The 17,132-nt window shown below is 46.2% G+C and overlaps 1 protein-coding gene across 1 annotated transcript in view; it reads left to right on the plus strand.

The window, feature by feature from the left end:
• Positions 1-17,132, plus strand: part of LOC141116520 (forkhead box protein N3-like) — a 123,266-nt gene that overhangs the window by 37,737 nt on the left and 68,397 nt on the right. The window lies entirely within an intron of this gene.

A 17,132-nucleotide genomic window follows, 5' to 3' on the forward strand; every position in this document is an offset into this window, starting at 1 on the left:
TGGAGACTGAGGACATGCCATAAGAGTCATTGTAAACTGGGGACGTGCTAAGTCATTGGAGTCTGGGGACATGGTAGAAGAATTGGAGACTGGGGACGTGCTATAGGAGTTGGAGACTGGGGACGTGCTATAGGAGTTGGAGACTGGGGACGTGCTATAGGAGTTGGAGACTGGGGACGTGCTGTAGGAGTTGTGGGAGTCTGGGGAAGTGCTGTAGGAGTTGTGGGAGACTGGGGACGTGCTGTAGGAGTTGTGGGAGACTGGGGACGTGCTGTAGGAGTTGTGGGAGACTGGGGACGTGCTGTAGGAGTTGTGGGAGACTGGGGACGTGCTGTAGGAGTTGTGGGAGACTGGGGACGTGCTGTAGGAGTTGTTGGAGACTGGGAACATGCTGTAGGAGTTGTTTGGAGACTGGGGACATGCTGTAGGAGTTGTTGGAGACTGGGGACATGCTGTAGGAGTTGTTGGAGACTGGGGACATGCTGTAGGAGTTGTTTGGAGACTGGGGACGTGCTGTAGGAATTGTTGGAGACTGGGGACATGCTGTAGGAGTTGTTGGAGACTGGGAACATGCTGTAGGAGTTGTTTGGAGACTGGGGACATGCTGTAGAAGTTGTTGGAGACTGGGGACATGCTGTAGGAGTTGTTGGAGACTGGGGACGTGCTGTAGGAATTGTTGGAGACTGGGGACATGCTGTAGGAGTTGTTGGAGACTGGGGACATGCTGTAGGAGTTGTTGGAGACTGGGGACATGCTGTAGGAGTTGTTTGGAGACTGGGGACGTGCTGTAGGAATTGTTGGAGACTGGGGACATGCTGTAGGAGTTGTTGGAGACTGGGGACGTGCCGTAGGAGTTGTTGGAGACTGGGGACGTGCCGTAGGAGTTGTTGGAGACTGGGGACGTGCTGTAGGAATTGTTGGAGACTGGGGACATGCTGTAGGAGTTGTTGGAGACTGGGGACGTGCTGTAGGAATTGTTGGAGACTGGGGACATGCTGTAGGAATTGTTGGAGACTGGGGACATGCTGTAGGAGTTGGAGACTGGGGACATGCTGTAGGAGTTGTTGGAGACTGGGGACATGCTGTAGGAGTTGGAGACTGGGGACATGCTGTAGGAGTTGGAGACTGGGGACATGCTGTAGGAGTTGTTGGAGACTGGGGACATGCTGTAGGAGTTGTTGGAGACTGGGGACATGCTGTAGGAATTGTTGGAGACTGGGGACATGCTGTAGGAGTTGTTGGAGACTGGGGACATGCTGTAGGAGTTGGAGACTGGGGACATGCTGTAGGAGTTGGAGACTGGGGACATGCTGTAGGAGTTGTTGGAGACTGGGGACATGCTGTAGGAGTTGTTGGAGACTGGGGACATGCTGTAGGAGTTGTTGGAGACTGGGGACATGCTGTAGGAGTTGTTGGAGACTGGGGACATGCTGTAGGAGTTGGAGACTGGGGACATGCTGTAGGAGTTGGAGACTGGGGACATGCTGTAGGAGTTGTTGGAGACTGGGGACATGTTGTAGAAGTTGTTGGAGACTGGGGACATGCTGTAGAAGTTGTTGGAGACTGGGGACATGCTGTAGGAGTTGTTGGAGACTGGGGACATGTTGTAGAAGTTGTTGGAGACTGGGGACATGCTGTAGGAGTTGTTGGAGACTGGGGACATGCTATAGAAAACATACGCTGTAGAAATATTCCATGAGACTGTCGGAGATCACTGTGATTCTTGGGCAAAAGAGAAACACAACTTGCGGTCGGCAGAAGCTGTCTGCTATATGAAATGTTCTCGGGGTCTTATTGTTACATTGTTATTATCTTTCTGTGCAGTATTATTATTATTATTATTATTATTTTTCGTTGACCTGATTGGATTTATATTCATCTATGTGCGGATGGAGGGGAGATCTGCCTCATTGATGCCCCCTGTGGTGTGTAAACTTAGGTGCTGAGAATTGTGTCGATCGTTGTGTGTGGAGAGATTAGGACGCTCGCTCTTTTCATGGTCATCCTCGGGGGCGGTCTGAGGTTTCTGATAGAAATGTTCCATTTGTGGTCGGTGAACCTTTTATTCTGCAATGTTTGACATCCACAGAGCCTAAAACACACATTCACAGGCAGGAAACTGGTCAGATTGAGGACAGAATTGTAATTATTAAACGCAGAATACCTGCGATCCGTCATTCATCCCACACTGGGTACAATGTTCAACCCCGTCCAGCGACAGCACCATTCAACCTGCCATAGACTTACACTGCATGCAGGTAGTGGGGCTGGATGCTGCTCCTGCACTCCAACGCTGTACTACGCCCACAAGAGCCCGACCTGTGCAAGGGGCCCAAGATGGACAACCCAAAAGGTGGCCGTAAACTGCTCGAAGTTCGGCTGATTCCTGCTGGTTTGGCAGGTATTTGAGCAGTGTATGGGCCCGCCAGCAACTTTCCATTCGGCAAAAGTTGACTTTTGCAGAAGGAGCCTGTCTGAAAATTGCTGGCTGAACAGCGCCTACATGCTAGGATTCCTGGGATCCGGTAATTCCAGGGGCCCCTGGGATCCGGAAGTTCCTGAGATCTGAGGATTCGCTTCTTGGATGCGCTGATTCCAGGGCCCCTTGGGATGCGCTGATTCCAGGGCCCCTTGGATGCGCTGATTCCAGGGCCCCTTGGGATGCGCTGATTCCAGGGCCCCTTGGGATGCGCTGATTCCAGGGCCCCTTGGGATGCGCTGATTCCAGGGCCCCTTGGGATGCGCTGATTCCAGGGCCCCTTGGGATGCGCTGATTCCAGGGCCCCTTGGGATGCGCTGATTCCAGGGCCCCTGGGATCCCCATTGTATCTCCCCCATGGCTGGAGGAAATTTGCCGTTTATTACACAATTCAGCATCTTGTAATATGCAGGGAGGGAAGGAAGTGGTGAAATCAGCTGTTGGCACAGTCATGGGAAATGATATAATTACTACAAGAAAGCACAGATCTTCCCTGTGCAGCTTTGTTACTATTAGTGATTAGATGAGTCACATGATCAGCGATTATTTGTGGAGTTTACTCCCGCCCGTAAAGTTGATTTCCAGCTTTCCTGTCACTTTAAATGGTTATTTTGAGCCAAGCTGTCCGAAATTAGCTATTTAAAATGATAGGAAGGTTGGAATTCTAATTGAGGGCCATAAATTGCACAGGAATGTGCTGTGCGTTCCCATGCGATTCACATGCTATCTGGGTGCAGTGCAGAATGGGCTGAATTTGTGCCAGACCACAGCAAAAGTAGTGAATGCAAAAAAAAACCCCCAAAAAAACACCGCTATCAGCAGTGCCGGTAAAAGGTCATTCAATGCCCAGGGCAAAGATGGCAGATTGTGCCCTCCCTTCATTATGTGCGAGCTTATGAGGAGGAGGGGCGAGAGAGCACAACCCGCACCTCCTCCCAGCTCTCTCCTCTTCCCTTTTGCAACTTCCAGCACTGGGCTGACAGAAGTAGTGATACCGCTGTCACTACTCCTGTCAGCCTTCTAGTAGACGGAACTTGCGGCGCCCCCATCCCTACAACACGCACTGCACCCAGGGCAGGCGTCCCTTCTGCCTACCCCTTGTCCCGACCCCAGCTATCAGATCGCATGATAGTTCTGTCCGATGTGATCCAGCGCAGGCATAGCACTGCATTTGCAACTTGCATTTGGAGTGCCATTAAAGCGGTTGTATACCCGCGGGAGTCTTCTTCCCGGCAAGGTGCGGCAGCGGCTGCATGCAAAGTGAATATCTCCTAAACCGTACAGTACAATTTAAAATCAGGGTAGACAACCACTTTTAAGTTAAAATTGACACCTGCTGCAGATTGCAACTGCAGTGCGTTTTGGAACGCAGTGCGGGAACCGCGCACGGAACATGGGTTACCCTCAGCGTGTTCTGGTGTAAAGCCGGAAAGTTTCCCTACCATATTGGACACCGTTGAGGCTGAATTCACACATATGCAGCCGCGGTTTCAATGCGGCAGTCCGGTGCGGTTCTGTTCACCGGTTGAGGTGCGAATTTTTATCTGAATTCGCACCGGAACCAGACCCAAAATCGCACAGGAACCCTTTATAAAACCGCTCCACGGACACCCCACACATCTGTGAACCGGCTCCATTGAAAGCCGGTCCGATTCACGTGTTATGTCAATGGGTTGCGGTTAAAAATGCATCCAATTCGCATGTGAACCGAGCCTGATGCAGAAGTATAGCAATCCTATATCAACAGTCACCTCCTTGTACCTATACATCCCATTGAAGTGAATGGACAGCCCTATACGCGACACGCAGAAACGCACGAAAATCGCTTACGCAAAATCACGGGGAATGTGAGTGCGAAGTGTAAATGAGGCCCGAGGCACTGTTCACATCCGAGCGACTCTCCTGCGTTGTGTTTTTTTTGTGCGCTTTTTGGCGCAGCACCATTCGTTTGAATGAGCCTGCCTCCGCTCCAAAATGCGTCAAAGAAGTTCTAGTACAAAATTTGTGTGTTTTTCGCATGCTTTGTCCCAAGACGAGACGTGCGACTGCTACCCATGTTTGGGGTCAATGGCGTCACTTGGGGGGGCCAGAGGGGGCCCTGACCCCCCCAAAATTATGCTGTGCCCCACCACGTGCCCCCCAAAGGGTGCTGTTAAGAAATAATGGCACCGCAAGCACACTGCGTGCTTTTCTTGCTTTCGCAGAAATGCGTGTTTCTACCAGCGTTTCCACAAAACCTGACATGAACCGAACAACCGTCTTCTCTTCCTAGTAACAAGCTTTCAATTGGCTGACATAAAAACCTTCCAACCTAGAAAACTGGCAACTTTGTTATTGATTGAAACATTGTATCTCCCGGAGATTTATTGTTTCCTTTTCTAAAATGTTTATAAACAGATCCTTCTTTATTATCCTCCTTTCTATTTTTTCATTCAATCGCCATTACATCGCAGGAATCACTAATCCACCGTTCACAACTGATCGCAGCCAGAATCCACGCGATTCCATGTCAAATCGCTGCAAAACGCGGGACGCCGTTGCAATGCCATTACTTGTTAATGGCACCCCAATTGCGCTACAATTTTGCCACGATTGTCGCGTGATAAATCTCGCTGCAATCGCAACGCGCCACACTTGCCGCTCAAAAGGGAACAGGATCTACTTTCCGGGCGACAGCGTTTCCGCGTGATTTACCGCCACGACAATTGCAGTTAAATCGCAGCATGATCGGGGTGCCATTAAGAAGCAATGGCATGGCAAATGCGTCCTGCGTTTTGCAGCTATTTGAAATTGCGGGAGCGGAATTGCGGCGATTCAGAACGCGATCAGGTGTGAACGGAGCCTTAGCCTCCGTGCGATTTGACAGGTCACCACAAGTCGCACCTTATTGTCGGCAGTGGCACCGTTCAAATCGGTGCGACGCCGACTTTTGCGGTGCCACAGTACCTTGAAAAAGTAGTTCCTGCGCTACTTTTTGAGGATTTCAGGTGCGACTTGCGTAGAAATCTGTGCATGAAGCCGCACAAATGTCCTCCCAAGTCGCACTGATAAGCGGCTTTGAAATTGGATGATTTCTGATAAAGCGGCGTGATTTCAAAGCCGCATTCAATGTGAATGTGGGGTAAATGTAATTTTCGCTGTCGTAAAATTAAAGTGGTTGTAAACCTCAGACATGAAATATGAACAAAGCATATCCCTCTATAGTGTGTAGTTGTCTTAATCCAGAGCACTGTCATTTCTCTCTGCTGCCTCCTTCCTCTGTTATCAGCATAAGTCACTTCTGGCAAATTTTCTTGACACCAAGAGATACATGGTGACAGGGGAGGGAGCTCCAGCACACAGCCTGTGATTGACTACCTCAGCTCTGTTCCTGTGTGCTGTGTGAAAGGGGGGGGGGGTGTGTCCCTTCCCTCCAATCAGCTCTCAGAGCTCTCCTCGCTGAGCTCTGCAGAGTGTAACTTCAGCTCTCCACCCCCTTTTTTTCTGAACTCTCAGACAAGCTGCATAAATTCTCGACTTTTTGATGTAGAGAAGAGAGCGCTGCAGATAAACAGGTACAACTTATGTGGGAGGATTTGTTTCATCTCTGTGTATCACCTGAGGCCCGTCACTTCACTGGGTGTATGGAAGGGTTCACAGCCACTTTAAGGTTGAGGTTTTGAGCGTCTGTCGCTGTCTTGTTCGCCGTGTGCGGCGCTGCTTTTTCTGCCTCCCGGGAAACAATGGAGGCAGATGAAAGGCCGGCTCGCTGTCGCTTTTTGTCCTCAGACTTGGGAAAAAGCTCCCCCCACCCACCTTCTAACCAAACAGGCTTAAAGTTTATTGGCGTAGTTTGGTTGCCGCGGCGACGGCGGGGTGTGCCTGCAAATGACGGGCCGATGACAGGCTGCTGTTTAAATGCTAGGTGTGTGTGTGCGAGTCATTATCTGCAACCCGATGCCACCGGCAGACAAAGGAAGCCGCTCCGCCATTGTCCGCCTGGTTAACCCTTCGCTGACTCCGGCGACGCACCGCGCAGTTTGTCGTCGTAATCGACTTTTCTTGCGTTTTTTAATTGGTGTCTTCATGCAATGTCACCATACACCGCACAACGGCTATTACGGTTACCCCCCCCCAACCAGAAGGTTTTTGGATAATACACGAGGTCAAATATTCGAATCGCAAATTACAATCGCCTTCGATCTAATTAAAAGAGAATTAGGATTTAATTCAATCGCTGCTTCTATACAATGTAACCAGTTTATATGACTCGGTCCAGTCCTGACCGGATTCTGATTGGACAGTTATAATGTGAGCATCCTAGTTCTACCCTCCTGGCCACACACTTTCCAATCTGATTGTACAATCTCTGTTCAGTTTTGCTCAGATTTTCCAAAACTTTATAATATTTAAATCATTCACTTCATTTATATGCAGTTATGTTGTTGACCTACATTGTTATTAGATTTACAATTATAAACTGTACAATCTAATTGTATAGTATAGGGCATGGCCGGCTTACTGGAGAATGTATAGAGATTGTACAATCTGATTGTATTGTATAGTATATGTATATACATAGTATATGTACATTCTCCAATAATCTGGCCATACACTATACAATCAGATTGTACAATCTTCTTTATGGCGCCCATACACACTTCAATAAAAAGATCAATTCATTTTCTGGTCTTTTTTACAATCTTCCTTACAATATCCTTTTGTGGCCGCCATACACATTGCAATCTGATTGTACAGTCTCCAGCAACTATACTCACTTCGATGAAAGACCGTTGGAAGAGGTCGATCTGAAAATGAATCGATCTTTTATCGAAGTGTATATGATCACCATAAAGGAGATTGTACAATCAGACTGCGTGGTGTATGGTCGTCATAAAGGAGATTGTGGGGAAAATTGTAGGAAGAGGTCGATCGGAAAATTAATCAATTTTCCCCACAATCTCCTTTATGACGACCGTACACCATGCAGTCTGATTGTACAATCTCCTTTATGGTGACCATATACACTTCGATATAAGATCGATTTATTTTCCTTTCGACCCTTTCCTATAGTACTAATCGGTCGGTAAATATCACATGCAGGTACAATCGTTTTTCCGGTCGACCTCTTCCTACAATCATCCTTACAATCTTCTTTATGACGACCATACACAATGCAGTCTTATTATACAATCTCCTTTAAGAGCCCTTTCACACCGGCCGCCCATAGCGTCGGCGGCAAAAATAAGCGGCGTTTTACCGTCGGATTAGCGGCGCATTTCGGCCACTAGCGGGGCGCTTTTACCCCCCCGCTAGCGGCCCAGAAAGGGTTAAAACCTCCCACAATGCGCCGCAATAGCGGCGTTTTGCCGGCGGTATCCCAGCGCTGCCCCATTGCTTTCAATTGCTTTCGATGTAAACACATCGCTCCTTCACCGCTCCAAAGAAGCTGCTGGCAGGACTTTTTTTCCCGTCCTGCCAGCGCAGCGCTCCGGTGTGAAAGCCCTCGGGGCTTTCACACTGGAGACAATGCTGCAGCTGTTTGAGGGCGGATTGCAGGCACTATTTTTAACGCTATAGCGCCTGCAAAACGCCCTCGGTGTGAAAGGGGTCTTACGGTGACCATACACACTTTGATAAAAGATCAATTCATTTTCCTTTCTTCCTTTTCCTATAGTAATAATCGATCGGTAGTCAATAACCCATCTGATTTGATAGGACACACATGGGGAAATGGATTCTGATCGATAGTTGGAAGATAACGATGGCACAATCTGATCGTAAGATATAATCTCCTTTCACGGTGACTCTTCCTATAGTGGTAATGGATCGGTAGCCAACAACCCATCTGACTGATATAACACATGTGTTGAAGTGGATTCCAATCGATGGTTGCAAAATACCGATTTTACCTTATGAACGTAAATTTATTTATCACATAATTGTTTCCATTATGTAATCTCATAATCTGGTCTATAAAAAAAAGTCACTTTATACAAGAAAATAGAGGCAACACAATTTTTCGTTTTCTGCCCTGGCCAGTTAGCACAGTTTGAATCTGATCTAAAACGATCGGAAAGAGAAGTTATGGCTATTCGAATGTTTTGTGTATTTGATTGTTTTGATTGAACTGCGTTTTGATCGGATAATAAAATTGTAGCATGTATGGCCAACTTTAAATCCACCATCAAAAAAGCCTGGTGAGACGTGTCAAGGTTTTGTCGGGCAGATTGTAATCGGCTTTTTTGTGGCGTTGGCTCAGTAAAGGCTTCTTTCCGGCAACTCAAACATGCATCTCATTTTTGTTCAAGTATTGCGCTCTTCAAAAACAACCGCGCCGCCTTTTTTTCCAGAGCAGCCTGTATTTCTCCTGAAGGTTACCTGTGGGGTTTTTTCTTTGTATCCCGAATAATTCTTCTGGCATTTGTGGCTGCAGCCTTTCTTGGTCTACCAGACCTTGGCTTAGTATCAAGAGATCTCCAAATTTTCCCCTTATTAAAAAGTGATTGGACAGTACTGACTGGCGTATTCAAGGCTTTAGATGTCTTTTTTATATCCTAATCCATCTTTATAAAGTTATAAAGTTCCATTACCTTGTTAAGCAGGTCTTTTGACAGTTAGTTTCAGTACCTTGTTACGCAGGTCTTTTGACAGTTCCATTACCTTGTTACGCAGGTCTTTTGGCAGTTCCATTACCTTGTTATGCAGGTCTTTTGGCAGTTCCATTACCTTGTTACGCAGGTCTTTTGGCAGTTCCATTACCTTGTTACGCAGGTCTTTTGACAGTTCCATTACCTTGTTACGCAGGTCTTTTGACAGTTAGTTCCATTACCTTGTTACAGTTAAACAGTTAAAGTAGAAGCCCATCCTAACACTAAAATCCCTGCGTCTACAGATATCCACACTCTAACACTAACCTATCTAGCCCTGTAAAGGAGAAATCGCTGTACATACCTTTTTTTTCTGCAGCCGCTCTGACTCGATCCCACGCTGAGCTGTCAGCCGTGACTTCGCTGTGTGGGCGGGTGCAGAGGACACAGCCGACAATGGAACCCCCATAGTAACTCTATGGATGACGTCACTCCCCATTCATTTCACAGCCGTTGTCGGCTGTGTGCTCTGCAGAGCTTTTGCCGCTGGAGATCGGGTCAGGTCGGCATTCAGAAAAGTTATGTATGCTGATTTCTTCTTTACAGGGCTAGATTGGTTAGTCTTAGAATGTGAATGTCTGTAGATGGCGGGATTTTGGTTTTAGGGTTGACTTGCACTTTTAAAGTTCCATTACCTTGTTACCTTAATTTCCCACATCTGTGGCTGTTTAAATCACAATTCGTGTCTGTGTATAAATAGTCAATGAGTTTGTTAGCTCTCACATGGATCCACTGAGCAGGCTAGATACTGAGCCATGGGGAACAGAAAAGAACTTTCAAAAGACCTGCGTAACAAGGTAAAGTTGGTAAAGGATATAAAAAGATATCTAAAGCCTTAAATATGCCAGTCAGTATTGTTCAATCACTTATAAAGAAGAGGAACATTCAGGGATCTCTTGCTACCAAGCAAAAGTCAGGTAGACCCAGAAAGATTGCAGTCATTTCCTTGCATTTCGTTATTTTAGACCCAGTGGGTCTTTGTGCTTCACTCTGCAATGCAGGCAGGTCATAGCTGGTGGGAGGGGCTGGCAGGGTGCTGTACATAGCACCCGGCCTCAGTACTCCACCCAAGAGCTCCCAGTCCTGATGCGACCAGTGGGCTGGCTCTTGGGAGGAGTTATGCTAATATCCCAATTTCCCCCAATTAGTGGGTCTCCGTCTGGAGGAGTAGGTGTTGCTAGGCAGACTGCATGTGCATACAGATTGCACATGTGACGCTGAGCCTCCAAGTTTTAAAGAACTGAAATGGGGCGGGCCTGGGATTGTCAGGCTGGGGAGGAAAGAGTTAAGTGACGCCGGATGTCCTCCAGCCAGGAAATGAGGCGGGGCTCTATGTGACTTGCTGCAGCGTCTAATGCACGTTGTGAGAAGCTCACAGTGTGCAGTGAAATCAGAGGAAGCCATTTCAGTCCAGGAGAGGAGCCGGTACAACTGTGCAAGACTGAAGGAAAGACCCAGAGGGGAAGGCGGGAGGTCGGCTCAGGGGAGAGCCCTTCCTCTCTAAGCTGCAATTCTTTAGCATTTGCAATTCCTTGTAGCGAAATCCAAATAAAAAAAAAAAAAAAAAAGGCCAACGAGCCTCTAATCAGTGGGGCTAATTAAATAAGCCGCCCGCCGCGTTCCGTACTCTGGCAGAATCGGGAAGTCCCCGGGATTCCTGGCTCTGCCGCTGCTTCCCATTGAGCCGGGGTCAGGATATCGCAGAAGCCACTTGTGTTGTGGCGTGGGGCGGGGGGCTGTGTGCGCCTGGCGGCGGGGGGAATTGTTCCTGTTTGTTTAAAGAAGAGAGAGAGAGGGGGAAAAAAAAGGTCAGCGGCGAGCCGCACCGCCCGTGTCGTGCCAGGGAATTGCAAACTCTATTTTCTGCGTCCTGAAAGATTTGAACCGCGGCCAAACTTCCTCGCCAGCGATCGCTCAGAATAAACGTCCCCGCTTGTGTTTTTAATTTACTTATTTAAAAGTAATGATCTCACAGCTGTTAACTAGACAGTATTACCCCGAATCAAATCCATTCATCATCATCATCTCCGCGCCAACAAGCGTACGATAAAAAGGGCGGCGGGAGAGAAGGACGCCATGGTATGAGAGGTGTATGAGGAGGGGGGGGGGGGCATGACTAAAGCCGATCATTGGACAGGTAGGCATCATCTGACCTCCAGCCAATCAGTGGTGTTGGTGTTTTGTCACGAACTTGTTTTCCTGGGTTTGAAGAGCGTGTATGGTTAACCGAATGGAGGAAAGCAGTACGAGAGCGCGGCTATAGCATGGAGCCAATAAGAATTGGAAAAGGTTTCCTTAAAACCATTTAGTAACTTTACTCTTCTGTATGATACATTCCTGACATGTTGCAATATACAGGAACAGTCCACCTTCTATAGAAAATTCTAGAAAATTACTTAGAACCCCCAAACATTTATATATATATATATATATATATATATATATATTATATATAATATATATTTTTAGCAGAAACATTGTTTTATTGATAGATAGAGATATACATATATATCTATCGGAGACATTTGTTTACAAGTAAAAAATCTGTATTTTTTTTACTTTTTGCTAGAAAATTATATATATATATAATTTTTTATTTTTACTTTTTTAATCAGAGACCCAAGAGAATAAAATGGCGATTGTTGCAATTTTTTATGTCACGCGGTTTTGCATACGCAATCTTTGGGGGAAAGATACACTTTTTAACGAGTAAAAAAAAAAAACCCTCCATATATGCCCCAATTTTTTTGTGTAATTTAAAAGATGAAAAAAAAATAAATAAAAAAAAGATGTTACTCCGAGTAAATAGATACCTAACATGTCACGCTTTAAAATTGCGCACGCTCATAGAATGGCAACAAACTACGGTACTTAAAAATCTCCATAGGGAACGCTTTAAACGCCTTTACAGGTTACCTGTTTAGAGTTATTATTATTATTATTATTTAGAGAATTATTGCTCTCGCTCTGGTGTTCGTGGCGATACCTCACATGTGTGGTGCGAACACCGTTTACGTATGCGCTCGCTTCTGTGTGTGAGCACGGAGAGATAGGGGCGATTTAAATAAAAAAAATTAAAAATTATTTATTTTACTTTTTATTTTTACGCTGTCCCTTTTTATTTTTTTACTTTTTTTGATCACTTACATTCCTAATACAAGGAATCTAAACATTAATAGAAACATGACTGCTCACCAGTGCACAAAGCAAGGTCCATAAAGACATGGACGAGTGAGTTTGGGGTGGAGGAACTTGACGGGCCTGCACAGAGTCCTGACCTCAACCCGATAGAACACCTTTGGGATGAATTAGAGTGGAGACTGCGAGCCAGGCCTTCTCGTCCAACATCTCTTGCCTGACCTCACAAATGCGCTTCTGGAAGAATGGTCAAACATTCCCATAGACACTCCTAAACCTTGTGGACGGCCTTCCCAGAAGAGTTGAAGCTGTTATATCTGCAAAGGGTGGGCCAACTCAATATTGAACCCTGGGGACTAAGACTGGGATGCCATTAGAGTTCATGTGCGTGTAAAGGCAGGCGTCCCAATACTTTTGGTAATATAGTGTATGTTCACTTCAGCGTATTTATTATTGAGCAATTTATGGCACCACTGCACTTTATTATTGCATATATATATATATATATATATATATACACACACACACACACACACACACACACACACACACACACACTCTCACAAAAGTAAGTACGCCCCTCACATTTTTGTAAATCTTTTCTTCTATCTTTTCATGTGACAACACTGAAGAAATGACACTTGTCTACAATGTAAAGTAGTGAGTGTACAGCTTGTATAACAGTGTAAATTTGCTGTCCCCTCAAAATAACTCAACAGACAGCCATTAATGTCTAAACCGCTGGCAACAAAAGTGAGTACACCCCTAAGTGAAAATGTCCAAATTGGGCCCAATTAGCCATTTTCCCTCCCCGGTGTCATGTGACTCGTTAGTGTTACAAGGTCTCAGGTGTGAATGGGGAGCAGGTATGTTAAATTTGGTGTTATCGCTCTCACTCTCTCATACTGGTCACTGGAGGTTCAACATGGCACCTCATGGCAAAGAACTCTCTGAGGATCTAAAATAAAATAATGGTTTCTCTACATAAAGATGGCCTAGGCTATAAGAATATTGCCAAGACTCTGAAACTGAGCTGCAGCACAGTGGCCAAGACCATACAGCGGTATAACAGGACAGGTTCCACTCAGAACAGGCCTCACCATGGTCCACCAAAGAAGTTGAGGTCACGTGCTCAGCGTCATATCCAGAGGTTGTCTTTGGGAAATAGACGTATGAGTGCTGCCAGCATTGCTGCAGAGGTTGAAGGGGTGGGGGGGTCAGCCTGTCAGTGCTCAGACCATACGCCGCACACTGCGTCAAATTGGTCTGCATGGCTGTCATCCCAGAAGGAAGCCTCTTCTAAAGATGATGCACAAGAAAGTCCGCAAACAGTTTACTGAAGACAAGCAGACTAAGGACATGGATTACTGGAACCATGTCCTGTGGTCTGATGAGACCAAGATAAACTTATTTGGTTCAGATGGTGACAAGCGTGTGTGGCGGCAACCAGGTGAGGAGTACAAAGACAAGTGTGTCTTGTCTACAGTCATGCATGGTGGTGGGAGTGTCAAGGTCTGGGGCTGCATGAGTGCTGCCGGCACTGGGGAGCTACAGATCATTGAGGGAACCATGAATGCCAACATGTACTGTGACATACTGAAGCAGAGCATGATCCCCTTCCTTCAGAGACTGGGCCGCAGGGCAGTATTCCAACATAACGACCCCAAACACACCTCCAAGACAACCACTGCCTTGCTAAAGAAGCTGAGGGTAAAGGTGATGGACTGGCCAAGCATGTCTCCAGACCTAAACCCTATTGATCATCTGTGGGGCATCCTCAAACAGAAGGTGGAGGAGCGCAAGGTCTCTAACATCCACCAGCTCTGTGATGTCGTCATGGAGGAGGGGAAGAGGACTCCAGTGACAACCTGTGAAGCTCTGGTGATCTCCATGCCCAAGAGGGTTAAGGCAGTGCTGGAAAATAATGGTGGCCACACAAAATATTGACACTTTGGGCCCAATTTGGACATTTTCACTTAGGGGTGTACTCACTTTTGTTGCCAGCGGTTTAGACATTAATGGCTGTGTGTTGAGTTATTTTGAGGGGACAGCAAATTTACACTGTTATACAAGCTGTACACTCACTACTTTACATTGTAGCAAAGTGTCATTTCTTCAGTGTTGTCACATGAAAAGATAGAAGAAAATATTTACACAAATGTGAGGGGTGTACTTACTTTTGTGGGATACTGTGTAGCATTTTAAGGTAATTTTTGGAGTATTTTTTTTTTTTCTCCCCAGACATCGTTAGGTTGGAGTTTTGTTATTCTTACCAATGGAAAGCGTGCAAGAAATCAACCGAAAGGTGCGTTATGCACATTTCCAGGCATTATTCAAACACGCCAAACTATAGGGGTCAGAATTGCGCAATTCCCCCTTAAAGAATGTTGACTTCCTTTCTTGAGCTTCAAGCGACACTGAGGTGTGACGGCGCTCCATCGGACGGCAAACTTGATGTTACGCGTCGAAAGTGATTTGGGAAAACGCAATTCAAAAGACCGCGATCCGGGTCACCTTTCGCCGTACCTTGCCTGTGGATCGGCCTCCTCAAAGGAGACGTAATCTCTGAGATTAACAGACATTAAACGCCGATTGGCACCCATCCTCCGCTGACGCACGCCCTACACATCAGGTTTTCTTTTTTGGCTGAAGACATCAAAGTTGGTAAAAAAAAAAAAGTTTGTTGTCAGACAGGAAAGTCGGCGAGTGGCGCAGGCGCGGTCATGTGAGCGGAGCGCGGTGACCTGCTTTGTGTTGAAGAATTCAAACATTCCCAGATGTCGGTTCTCATGCCTGGACATGCTGGAGGACAGACTGGTTTTCTTGTCAGACGCCCCCCCCCTCCCCCACCCTGGGCCTCTTATGAAAGGTGTCTTATGTAAAACTTATACGCCCGTTCCGTGTGCCCGTCTGTGGCTGTTGGCATCTTTCAGTACAGATTTCAGCAAACTCCATGCAGATCTGGATTCACTTTTCACCTGCATGCATGCAGTAACGCATTCCTATCGCAGGCAGTATTCAAAGCTTCATCTGATTTTATTTTGCCTTCCCTGGTTTAGCTTTCATTACATTCCCTAAGAGACAGTGATGTCATCACTGGGTCTCTGTGCTTCTCTATGAAATGCAGGCAGATCATGGCTAGTGGGAGGGGTCAGCAGGGTGCTGTATATAGTACTCAGAAAACATCACAGCAACATGCCTCAGTACTTCTCACAAGAGCCCTCAGTGCTGATGCACGCAGTGGGCTGGCCCTTGGGAGGAGTTATGCAAACATGACTATGCCTTGAGCCCTCAGTCCTGATGCAAGCAATGCGCTGGCCCATGGGAGGAGTTATGCAAATCTTACAATGCCTTGCGCCCTCAGTGCTGATGCAAGCAGTGGGCTGGCCGTTGGGAGGAGTTATGCAAATCTTTCAATGCCTTGAGCCCTCAGTGCTGATGCAAGCAGTGGGCTGGCCGTTGGGAGGAGTTATGCAAATATTACAATGCCTTGAGCCCTCAGTGCTGATGCAAGCAGTGGGCTGGCCCATGGGAGGAGTTATGCAAATCTTTCAATGCCTTGAGCCCTCAGTGCTGATGCAAGCAGTGGGCTGGCCGTTGGGAGGAGTTATGCAAATATTACAATGCCTTGAGCCCTCAGTGCTGATGCCAACAGTGGGTGGGCTTTTGGGAGGAGTTATGCAATTATAATACCTTGATGGGTGTCAGTCTGGAGGAGTGGGTGTTCCTAGGCAGGGACATTTGCATACAGGTTGTATGTGTGATGCTGAGCCTCCATGTTCGAAAGAACTGAAATCCAATGAAAAGGGGGGGGGGGGGGGGGGCACGGACAGTCAAGTTGGGGAGGAAAGGGATAAATGATGCTGGATGTCCTCCAGCCAGAAACTGAGGCGGCGTGCTCCTTTTGGGAAGAGCTATGCAAATACCAGAATGCCTTGATGGGTGGCTGTCAGTCTGGAGGAGTGGGTGTTCCTAGGCTGGAAGTATTTGCATACAGATTGCACGTATGATGCTGAGCCTCCGTGTTTGAAAGAATCCAATGAAAGGGGAGAGCCTGGGACTGTCAGGTCTGGGAGGAAAGAGTTAAGTGATGCTGGATGTCCTCTAGCCAGAAAATGAGGTGGCGTGTATCTGACTTGCTCCTCGTGGGAGGAGTTATGCAAATATCATGCCTTTTTAATGGGTGGGTGTCAGTCTGGAGGAGTGGGCGTTCCTAGGCAGGATCATTTGCAATAAGACCGCCCTACATAACACCCACATGTGATGTTGAGCCTCCGTGATTGAAAGAGCTGAAATCCAATGAATAAAAGGGGCAGGACAGGGACAGTAAAGCTGGGGAGGAAAGGGCTAGATGATGTCCTGACTGTTCCTGGTCCGCCCCTTTCATTCATTGGATTTCAGTTGTTTCAATCACAGTGGCTCAGCATCACATGTGGGCGGTCTGTATGCAGATTTCCTTTGTGTAGGACCGCCCACTCCTCCAGATTGACATCCACCCATCAAGGGGGTTTTAGATGGATAGATAGATAGATATGAGAGAGCAAGATCTATATATTTATATGAGAGATATATATATATATATATATATATATATATATATATATATATATATATATATATATATATATATATATATATATATATATATATATATATATATAGATAGATATATATATATATATATATATATATATATATATATATATATATATATATATATATATATATATATATATATATATATATATATATATATATATATAGATATATATATCTCTATAAATCTATATCTATATAAAAAAAATATATATATCTCACACATATCTCTCTCTCTCTCTTATATATATATATATAATAGAGAGAGAGAGAGAGATATATGTGTGAGA

The sequence above is a fragment of the Aquarana catesbeiana genome, linkage group LG13 (genome assembly GCF_042186555.1).
Source record: "Aquarana catesbeiana isolate 2022-GZ linkage group LG13, ASM4218655v1, whole genome shotgun sequence".
Taxonomy (NCBI): Eukaryota; Metazoa; Chordata; class Amphibia; order Anura; family Ranidae; genus Aquarana; species Aquarana catesbeiana.